The 11,205-nt window shown below is 45.0% G+C and overlaps 1 pseudogene; it reads right to left on the reverse strand.

Annotated features, from left to right (window-relative positions):
• Nucleotides 1-209: 209 nt before the first annotated feature.
• Nucleotides 210-11,205, reverse strand: LOC143158362 (TRPM8 channel-associated factor homolog; annotated as a pseudogene).

The following is an 11,205-nucleotide window of genomic DNA, read 5'->3' on the forward strand; positions in this document are numbered from 1 at the left end:
GGCGAGGCACCTGTCCTGCTGGCTCTGCTACTGCATGGGTCCTGGCTCCCTGTCCCTCAGGGAGCAGCTGGCCTGCACTGTGCCCTGACAATGTCTATTGTACCAGAAAGCAAAAAGTGAACTGGGATTTTTTTTTTTTTTTGTGAAGACAGATTCTTGCCAGTGTTTTTAGTAAAGCAGCTCTTTACTATTGAAAAATATTCCATAGTTCACTTCAGCTTTGGATAGAACTTGTTGCTGATGGCCACAGTTACTACTTCACTGTAATTGTCATCACTTCGGTTCCAGTTTTGCTGTTTCTCATGCTGTTTGTAAAAATCTTTTTTAGAAAAGACAAACAGACTTAACATACTCCTTAATAGCTCCCATGAGTTTCTCAGTATTGCTGAATACCATAACCAGCTTTAAAAATCACATTTCAGTAGCTTTTCATAGGAATTTACTATCTTTAGTTCTTTTTCCTTCAGTGCCAATTCAATAGGCTCAATGGATCCTTCACTGCTTTCTTACAGCTCCAGAATAGTGCAGGGAGGATACAGAGCCATTCACATCTCTGAAATGGCGCTGCTCTCCACCTATTTCAGCAGACGTGATAGAAGCTGGAAGAGTTTTATATGTTGGGCTCTACCAGCGTGGCCTTTGGTGGACATAGCTGTCTATCACATGGTGAGTATCTGTGCAGAGGGCTAGAATACATTAAGAGAAGGAGCCACATAAATCAATAATCCAGAAGTCTTTGTTTCTGAGTGCACCTTCACTCAGAGAATGGCAGCTATCTAAACAACAAGTGTTTCTCGGGACAGCTTCTCAGTCGGTGCAAACTCATTTGAAAGATCTGATTCACAGCAGCTGTGAATCAAGTCTGCATGTGTTCAGGGTCATGCTGTTTTTTAACACTCCTGTTTCCCTACAGCTCAAGGGAAGGGAGAGCTAGTGACTTAAAGTTCACCTGCATCTGTAGACATCCAAAGATTTTAAACTCTGGCATTTGGAAATCAGTTCTTCCTGTGCGTCAGTAAAAATTACTGCAGAACAGCTGCTTGTGTTAGCACAAAACCTACTGGTTGGCCTGGGTCATACACATGCCATGGTTTGCTTACTGGGCTTACAGAGTGAATACAGCTAAAACAAAGCAGGGAAAGGGATGGACTCTGCTCTCTGACATGCACTGCCAAATGAACTGCTTGCTCATCCTTTATACCTGTGCAAAACTATTCATGACAACTATGTTACCTTTGTGTCCCGAGTCTGAATTTTCAAATACGGCTGTCGCTAATGGTAAGAACGAATGAGAAAAATATAATACTCCCATGTTCCCTGTTGAGCTTAAGGGGTTAGCAGTTACAAAAATTAGCAACTGACATGTAATCTAAACACAATTGTTGCAGAGTCACTGACAGATTACAACTTCATTGTTAAATTCAGAGCCACATGTGGCGAGATGTAATGATTGATTACTCTGATAAAATCCTTCTTAAGTGAGGATATGCTTGGAGGAGAACATGCAGCATGGAAACATAGCATCTATTTATTTTGGTTATATTTCACTAGTGATTATAATTAACTGGTTATTAATAACTGAAGTGCAAGTTGTTTACACTCAAGCCAGCCTCTCACGAATTAGTCCTGCTTGACTGACAGCAGCTACACCACATGAGTTAAGCTGCTAGAGCTGTGGATTATTGACAGAGTGGTGGCCTGGGCAGCTGATGAACTTATCAATTCAAGTGGTAGAAAACATCTTTAGTGTTGCAACCAAGTAGAGCTGAAAGCACCTGCCAATCTTATTGAGAAAAGTGCAATACTTGAACAAACGCTGATTGCAAATAATGGTGAGATTTGGCAAACTTGCCTTTAGGAGCCTCCTTACCACCCATAATAACACATCAGCCTGCTCCAGCCTGTTCAGTTCCACTGGCCTAGCGAGTTGTCTTTAAGCAGCATGTTTCTTAACGTAGTAGGCTGCCTGTGTGTCTGTTACATGCCTTAATTTAAGACTCAAGATCTCATTTGTCCTGCCTAAAACAGCTAGCTTTGTCTCCCTTCTTTCTATTGCAATTAGCATAAACTCATTCCCACAGCACTAAGAGTAACATGACACAGTATTACACATCATTTTGTGGCCAACCTGTCTCCCTCCACTGTGTTTTACCCTGGGATAGCCTCAGACTTAGCAGCAGAACGTGTTACTTTTGTGTGCCAGCTCTTGACAGTCACAGAAGATTCTTACTCTCATGAGCAGTCTCCTTGAATTTGGTGGGATTAATCCGCTGATTTGAGGATCTGCATGATCTTGTGATAATGTTACTGCCTTGTGTATTTCCCTTACAAATATCCATCACAGATAAAGACAAAATGTTCTAGTTATGATACTTGCCATGAGATATCTGGACATCTGCCACCATCCTCTCTGGCCTTGGAAAAGTTGCTGGGATGGCTGCCAGTCTGGCTATTGCATTCATCATCTTGCTCCAGATGGAAAGCAGACTCTCTGGGTTGTCCATATTGCGTACATCAGCAGCTGGTACTGTCAGGATGATGTTCTCTGTGGCCACCTCAGCCCAGGGGGCTGGGTACTGACAGATGGTTGACTGCCAGGCAGAGATGTCAGTTTCCCCTAATTCAGCATTCAGGTTAAAAAAGGTAGGCAATGTAAAAAGAAGTTTTAAGTGTGAAGAGAGAGGAGAATCACCATAGCTAAAACGCTCTGCATAGCCTCAGAAACAGTAAGTTAATCTAGATGTAACTGGGTTTTACTGAATCAGTGGGCAGATCCTGAGGGTCTGGTGAGGGGTCCAGCCATCTTTGGTGATGACAGGTCTACTGTTGCTGCAAGGGGTTGATGATACTCACTTTTCAATATCAAGCCACATTAAAGGTGGCTCAGACATGCTCATACTGGGAACATGGACAGAGATTATTTCCTAAATGAAAGTCCTATCAATATACTTTCTGCACTGAGAAATACAAAGCCTTATGCAAAGGCTTTCCTGGGGCATTACTTATCAGAATAATAGGTTTTTCTCTATACATGACCACAAAAAACCAGGCCAGCAATACAGAAATACTTCTTTACTCACCTGCCTATAGTTAGGTTTTTGGGACCACTTACCAACCCTGGAGAATGGAGCCAGCACAGCCTTTTTAATTGTGACTGATACTTGGCCTAATGTGCTCTCCTTTGGCACTATAATATACATGAGGCCACCCCACAGACTAGAGAATTCCATGGTATTTTTTTCAACTTTGAACTTCTTTACTACCAAGGGAGGCCTCTTCAGCTCCACAGCATAGCTGAGGTCATCAGTGTGACAGCTGATCTGCACCTGGCAGGGAACAACAGTCACCGAAAGGCACTGCAACTCGGAGAGGCTCGGGTAGCTCCACTCCAAACTCGGTGTGTTCTGTAGCTACCATAGGCAACAAGACGCTCTTGTCTCAGCAGGGAATGGCAACAGTATGTTACCATATGGAACATTATTCTTTGCCTTGGCACAGATACCAACCAGATGAAAGTAGCGTGAAAGAATTCAAGGGCAGACTTAAGCCCCATGAAGAAGAAAATGGAAATGCTGGATCAGTTGCCAAAGAAAAGTAGAATTCTCTTTCTACAGCTCTGTTCGAAAGGAGGGATTTCACTGGTTTTGAAGAAATTTCGAAGTTGGTTGGCCCCAGCTTTAGGACCCTTACCTCCCATCACAGCTACCATAGATGTGCTGCTATAAATGGATAGCTGTGGTGGGTTGAGGCTGGCTGGATGCCAGTTACCCACCAAAGCCGCTTTCTCACTCCCCTCCTCACCTGGACAGGGGAGAGAAAATATAATGAAAGGCTCATGGGTCGAGATAAGGACAGGGGCATCACTCAGCCATTACTGTCACGGGCAAAACAGACTCGACTTGGGGAAAATTAATTTAATTAATTATCAATCAAATCAGAGTAGGATAATGAGAAATAAAACCAAATCTTAAAAACACCTTCCCCCCACTCTCCCCTTCTTCCCGGGCTTAACTTCACTCCCGATTTTCTCTACCTCCTGCCCCCGAGCAGCGCAGGGGGACGGGGAATGGGGGTTGCGGGCAATTCATCACACATTGTCTCTGCCGCTCCTTCCTCCTCAGGGGGAGGACTCCTCACACTCTTCCCCTGCTCCAGCGTGTGGTCCCTCCCACGGGAGACAGTCTTCCACGAACTTCTCCAGCATGGGTCCTTCCCACAGGCTGCAGTTCTTCACGAACTGCTCCAGCATGGGTCCTTTCCACAGGGTGCAGTCCTTCAGGAACAGGCTGCTCCAGCATGGGTCCCCCACGGGGTCACAAGTCCTGCCAGCAAACCTGCTCCAGCGTGGGCTCCTCTCTCCATGGGTCCACAGGTCCTGTCAGGAGCCTGCTCCAGCACGGGCTTCCCACAGGGTCACAGCCTCCTTTGGGCATCCGCTTGCTCCAGCGTGGGGTCCTCCACGGGCTGCAGGTGGATATCTGCTCCACCATTAACCTCCATGGGCTGCAGGGGGACAGCCTGCCTCACCATGGTCTTCACCACAGGCTGCCGGGGAATCTCTGCTCCGGTGCCTGGAGCACCTTCTCCCCCTCCTTCTCCACTGACTTTGGTGTCTGCAGAGTTGTTTCTCTCACATATTCTCACTCCTCTCTCTGGCTGCACTTGTTGTTGCACAGTAACTTTTTCACCTTCTTAAAGATGTTATCACAGAGGTGCTACCACCGTCGCCGATTGGCTCGTCCTTGGTCAGTGGCGGGTCCATCTTGGAGTCAGCTGGAACTGGCTCTGTCAGACATGGGGGAAGCGTCTAGCATCTTCTCACAGAAGCCACCCCTGTAGCCCCTCCTGCTACCAAAACCTTGCCTTGCAAACCCAATACAGTAACATAAAGGTGAAAAGCAGAGCATGAGCAGAGCTTACTCTGATATGAAACAAGCAAGGATAAAGGAAACTGGGGAAGGGGATAATGTTCCCATTTATAATAATTCACCTGCTTTCCATGCACTCTCTGAAACACTGTAATGCCCACATGGGCCAGCCATCAGTGACTGAAGACATGGGAATCCCTGGTTCCCAGACTAGTTCTGCCCAATTCTGCCCAAAGCTTGTCCTATTATTGTCCCTTTAAAGAGAAAAAACAACCCACACTGCTATGAGATAATACTGTTTGGACAACTACCTCTGTGGTAGTGTTTATCCCTTTTTACTTACAGTTACGTAGGGGCTGGTTTCAGAGTCAAGATACAAGCCCCACAAAAATATTTTTTTATAGTGTGGCTGTTCATCTGTCCTGATGACAAAGGTAAGAAAACTTGAAAGAAAACAGCTTGGAGGCCTTGAAATGAGGCAGGATGATAGCAGAAGACAGTAAGGTAGGACAAGTAAGATATTTTTATAGCGGGCAGAAATATCTAGTAGTCATAGACATAGACAACATTCAACCTTATTATTTCTCATCCTATTCACTGTCAATACAGGGATTATTCCTTTAATCTTGAAAGCAACAATATAGATATTTGTCTTGTTTGACCTCTGCCTTCTCTAGGGGAATGGAGAAGGGCACAGAGTAGGTATGAGACCAACATGAGATGGCCACAGTATGGAGCAGATGAAAATCAGAGGTGTGTCCATTACAGCTGCATAGGGCAGCCATTTTTCAGGACAGAAGCGAGAGAGTATAACTTGAGAAACGTAGAAAGAGGTTTATGATAGGAGAAACTTGGGGAGAAATTGTTTGTGATTCATGTCTCAGTAAGGCCACGACAAACTTCAAAGAAATGAGAATGGAAGCAATGAAAGTTCTTCTGACTGTAATGAGAAACAAAGGCAAATGTTTACCTCCAGGTTAGCTGCAACAGCAGAAGCGGCAAAACGCAGAGTGGCTATTCTTCTAGGAGGAATATAAAGCCCAGTGCTTCTCCATGCTTCTGGACCTTAGAAAGAACCACAGCCATTATCAAGATAGAAACACATAAGTCATATGATAGTCTTCAAGTTACAGATGAAATTCAACAGCAGCTTCAATTCTAATTCTAATAAATTACTTTTCTGAAGCTTTCACCTTTGTGCTGAATCCTTCCCATTTGACCAACAGCTAATGCTGAAACTTTTTTGAAAAGTTTGAATTCTTAATGATTTATGAGGGAATTGAGAAAATGCAAGGAAATTTTAAACTAAACTATCAAGATAATCCTGCCCCACCCTCACGTCATAAAAATTAGTTCAGTTGGATAAACTTGATATCAAGGTGACCTTTCTGGTAAAATTTTATTAAAAAAATAATGAACAGACATCGGAAGTGATGCTTGTTTCTGAAAAGAATGCAGGACAATCTCCAAAAGTGACTTGTGATTTTATATGTCCAACTAGAAACACTCCATAACAGTGTGGGATTTTTTTCTTTCCAGAGAAGCTCTCCTCAAGCAAGACAAAACACACAGCTCCATGCAATGACATCCTCAGGTGAAATGTCATTGCACCTGAATTTGCACCTGAATTTGACAAAGAGCAGTACTGGTACTTTACATCGACCAAATGTAATGTTAAATCACTTCCTCTGGAAGCATTTATGGGCCATATGCCTGGACAGCTCCCATATTGCATAACGAAAAAATTCATTCATCATCTGACCAAAATTGTACCCAACAGAAGATCAAATGATCAATATGACAGCATCCATCATAAGACCGAGGTATTTCTGACTACATGGTGAGCATGCAATCCCAGAAGAAAGCTGGGACAGGAAGGAAGCAGAGAGATTTAGACTATTATATTTATAGATTACTCTGGTCAGCCTCATTCCATTCCACAGTTTGGGTGCTGCTGAGGAAGGAAATAGAAAAATATCCCCTACTGTCATTTCTTCCACCAATCTGAACAGTTACAGTCGGGGATGTAGTCCTTTCTGGAAGATTTCGGTTGGGAGCACATATTTGTTTTCGTACATCAGGGAAGTTGTCACAGAACTCTGCAGCTATGTTGATTAAAACCATTTCCTCAGAGCTGCCTTTGACTGGGCTGTCAGCACTGACGTCAGGAACCCCCTGGGAAAGCACTAGCTCAGCCATCTCCTCCTGAACAGACCACATAGCTAGGGAGGTCTGAGCCAGAATCCTCAGGAACATTGTTGAGTCCTGTGCTAATTTCTTGAGCCAGGAGGAATATGGTGGCTTTAGAGCTTCTTTTTTCTTGAGGTTTTGCCAAAATTGGGAGAGTGCCTTGCAAAAGTGGTACTGTGAGAAAACCTCATCAGGATGTAAGACTGGCTGACTTGGTGCTAGTATGTTGGCATCTCCCAAGATACCAACTCCAAACTTGTGCAGTAGTTCGCTCCCAGGGAACCCAGCAATGGCATTCTCATCAGCATTCTCTGCAGGACCATGCCTGTCCTCCAACCAGCAGACCACCGCCCCTTGAAACAAACTTATGAATCTTCTCCACCTCCTCATCACTGTAGGCTTTGCAGCAGTACACGCTCAAGTTTTCCTTAAGATCTGTTAGCTTGCAAGGAATCTTCTCCTGGCTTAGAAGAGTGAAAAAGTCCTGCAGATCACCAGCAATACCAACTTGTCCTCCCTTCCCAGCATCAAGCCAACCAATGGCATTGAGGATAAAGGTTTTCATTGCTGATGCTTGGAAAAAGTTTTCATGAGTGAGTACCACAACACGGCCCCTGCCATAGTGTGCAGCTGCAAGGAATGCCTGGTGGGAGTCATTCATAGCAATGCGAAATGCTAATGCACCATAGATGAGTAGATGGGAGGGGACACTGCCATCTTCTATCTTGAATTTGGTCACTCCTTTCAAAAGAACTTCTAAATATTTTTTCGCATCCAATCCATGTCTGGAAAACCAAAAGAAATCCTCGTCATCCAGATTGATTTATAAATGCTGAAAGCTGTACTAATCTTTGCCCTGTTAGTAGTAATACAGTCATGACTTCCTATTAACACTCCTTGTTTCAAGAAGTTCTCAAGACAAATATATTAATCTCTATCAAAAGAGACTTGTAAGTTTACCCAACAGATATCACTGAAGTGGCAGCAATGTTAAAATTACAGGGATCACCAGCTTTCCTTAAGCATGGTATAAATTGAATTCCAGGCAAGAATGGTGCTGTGTGCTTGTGACTCATGTTAGCTTTTTCTGCAATGGGCTAAGATCTTACCACCCACAGAGGGTGGCTCTATCCTTCACAAGAAGAACTTATTGTCCTCAGGGCACAGAATCCATAAGAGATCAAGCAAGCACTTCCTAATCCTTTTCAGTGCAAAGGCAGACATGTACCTCAAAACATTCTCAGCAATGGCTTCAACTAATCCAATTGATTTTGCTTTCAGGAAGTCTAGGGGCTCTGACACTCTTTCTTCTAACAGTTCAGCTTTAAGGTGGTGACCTCCAGTCATAGAGCAAATGGAAACCACATAGTAAAATGTTAAAACTGTGATAGTTGTTTGCAAAGTTGCACAGTCATCTGCTCTCTTGCTTGTCTCTTTACCACAGGCTTTAGTCTAAACTTTAGCCTCCGTTGCCTGCCTGCCTCTCCATCCTGAGATATAAGGGTAATTTTTTCTATTATCCTTGTCTGAACATAGCTCTGAGACAGAGATGAAGCTGTAATATATTCTTCCTTATGTAGCAGTATAAGGTCCAATTATAGAGCTTCAAATTCCCACCTTATTTGTGAGAAATTCCCTGAAGAATTATCATCACTTTCAGGGACTTGTGACAAGAAAGTGCCTTAAGTCTAATAGTCTAAGGTCACCCACCTAGTGGATGTAGTTTTTCTGTATTTTAGTAAGGCTTTTGATACTGTCCCTTGCAGCATCCTTCTGGACAAGTTGTCCAACTGTTAGATGAGCAGGTACATGGCGCGCTGAAGGGCAGGGCTCAAAGGGTTGTAGTGAATGGGGCTACACCTGGCTGGCGACCAGACACCAGCGGTGTCACTCAGGGCTCAGTTCTAGGGCCAGTTCTGTTCAATATTTTTATCAATTATCTGGATGCACCATTAGCAAGTTTGCTGTTGATACTAAACTGGGAGGTGCTGTTGACTCTCTGGAGGGACAAGAGGCCTTGCAGAGGGATCTGGATAGATTGGAGCATTGGGCAATCATCCATGGCATGAAATTTAACAAGAACAAATGCCAGATTCTGCACCTAGGACGGAGTAATGCCAGGCACAAGTATAAACTGGGAGAGGAGTGGCTGGAGAGCAGCCCCGCAGAAAGGGACCTGGGGGTGCTGGTTGACAGGAGGCTCAATACAAGTCAGCAGTGTGCCCTGGCAGCCAAGAGGGCAAACCGCATCCTGGGGTGCATCAAACACAGCATAAACCCCCAGTCAAAGAGGTGATTGTCCCTCTGTATTCAGCATTGGTGCAGCCTCACCTTGAGTACTGTGTGCAGTTCTGGGCCCCACAATTTAAGAAGGATGTGAAGGTCCTTGAATGTGTCCAGAGGAAGGCAACAAAGCTGGTGAAAGGGCTGGAAGGCATGTCCTGTGAGGAGCGGCTAAGGACACTGGGCTTGTCTTGTTTGGAGAGAAGGAGGCTGAGGGGCGACCTCATTGCTCTCTACATCTCCCTGAGGAGGGGAAGTGGAGACGGAGGTGCTGATCTCTTCTCCCTGGTATCCAGTGATAGGACACATGGGAATGGTTCAAAGCTGCACCAGGGAAGGTTCAGACTTGACGTTAGGAAACATTTCTTTACCGAGAGGGTGGTCAAACACTGGAACAGGCTTCCTAGAGAGGTGGTCGATGCCCCATGCCTGCCAGTGTTTAAGAGGGATTTGGACAATGCCCTTAACAACACACTTTAGCTTTTGGTCAGCCCTGAAGTGGTCAGGCAGTTGGACTAGATGATACCTCCCAACTGGAGCTATTCTATTCTATTCTATTCTATTCTATTCTATTCTATTCTATTCTATTCACAGCACTGGGCAGGAAAGGATCACCTATGCTACTGAGTCGAGTTGCCTCCACTACCAGGCATCTACACAATACACCATCTAGTGGGGAATGCACAGCTAGATCATGGACCTTGTGTGGACAATATCCAAGCCTCATGGATCCACACAGTATCTACCCCATGCTTCCCAGGGACTTTGAAGTGCACCCTGAAGTGCAGGGACACCCTATAACAAAGCTAAGAACTCTGTTACAAATGCCTTAAAGTTTACACCACGCCACAGGAGATTAGCAGGAAAGACAAAGGTCATCTTTTGTGTCCCAGGTCCTGCATCAGGAACGATTTAAATACCTCAGGAAGTGGACCCATAGCTGTGCTATTGACATAGTGGGAAAAAAAAGGCTAAATTGCCATAGCACTGCAGATCAGACCCAACCAAAAGTTTCTTCCTAAACAGTCATCTGTTGAACATTTTACCATGGAGCACATGAGCCAAGCTTCATGGTAGTTTCTCAATAAACTGTAGAAGCACCTTCAACTCCTGCACATCCATCTCTATCCATGGTCATTTCTTTTGGGGGACAGGAAGAAGAGATCTTTTTCGTTCCAGCAGGCCAGTAGCAGAAAACCCAAGGCAGAATAAACACTATATACAATCTAAAGACAGTACAAACAAATATTTAAATACTCACTGGGTGATTAGAGGAATCCTCGGCATTTCTTTGGACACTGAGAAAGTGCCAGTCTCTCCCTCACTGCCTGTGAAGTACACGCCAGCCACGCTGATCACCTGGTTCCCAGGGAATTCAAACAGCACCTTCTCCTTGCCATGTCGACTAGCCCAGTGCCAGGCCTGGCCGCCAATGAGCAGCAGCCCCCCTTTACAAAGCCAGCCAGGTCTTTTGCCTGCGTGCTGTCATAGGCATCCCCCCCAGAGAGGGGCTGAGCTCTGCCCCAGCCTGCACTTTGGTGCCTGCCCTGAGCAGCAGCTGGGAGAGAGAACCCAAATGAGGATGGACCTCAACCAGGGTCTCAGGGGAAGGCCTGAGCCACTCCACAGCATTTCTGAGGAACTAGGAAAACTTGGAGTCCTTCAAGATTCCTTCATGGGAAACAACCACCATCCGACCCTTCCCATAACAAGATGCTGCAATTAGCACTTGCCCATTGGTGCTCACCAGCACTGGGAAGGCTTCATCTCCAGTGAGCAATAGCTCACATGGATGATAGTTTGTTGTGAACTCAAATGAACTAACATCTTTCACCAGAGAGGCATAGGCTGCTGTGGAATCCAT

This window comes from Aptenodytes patagonicus, chromosome 1 (assembly GCF_965638725.1).
Source record: "Aptenodytes patagonicus chromosome 1, bAptPat1.pri.cur, whole genome shotgun sequence".
Classification (NCBI taxonomy): domain Eukaryota; kingdom Metazoa; phylum Chordata; class Aves; order Sphenisciformes; family Spheniscidae; genus Aptenodytes; species Aptenodytes patagonicus.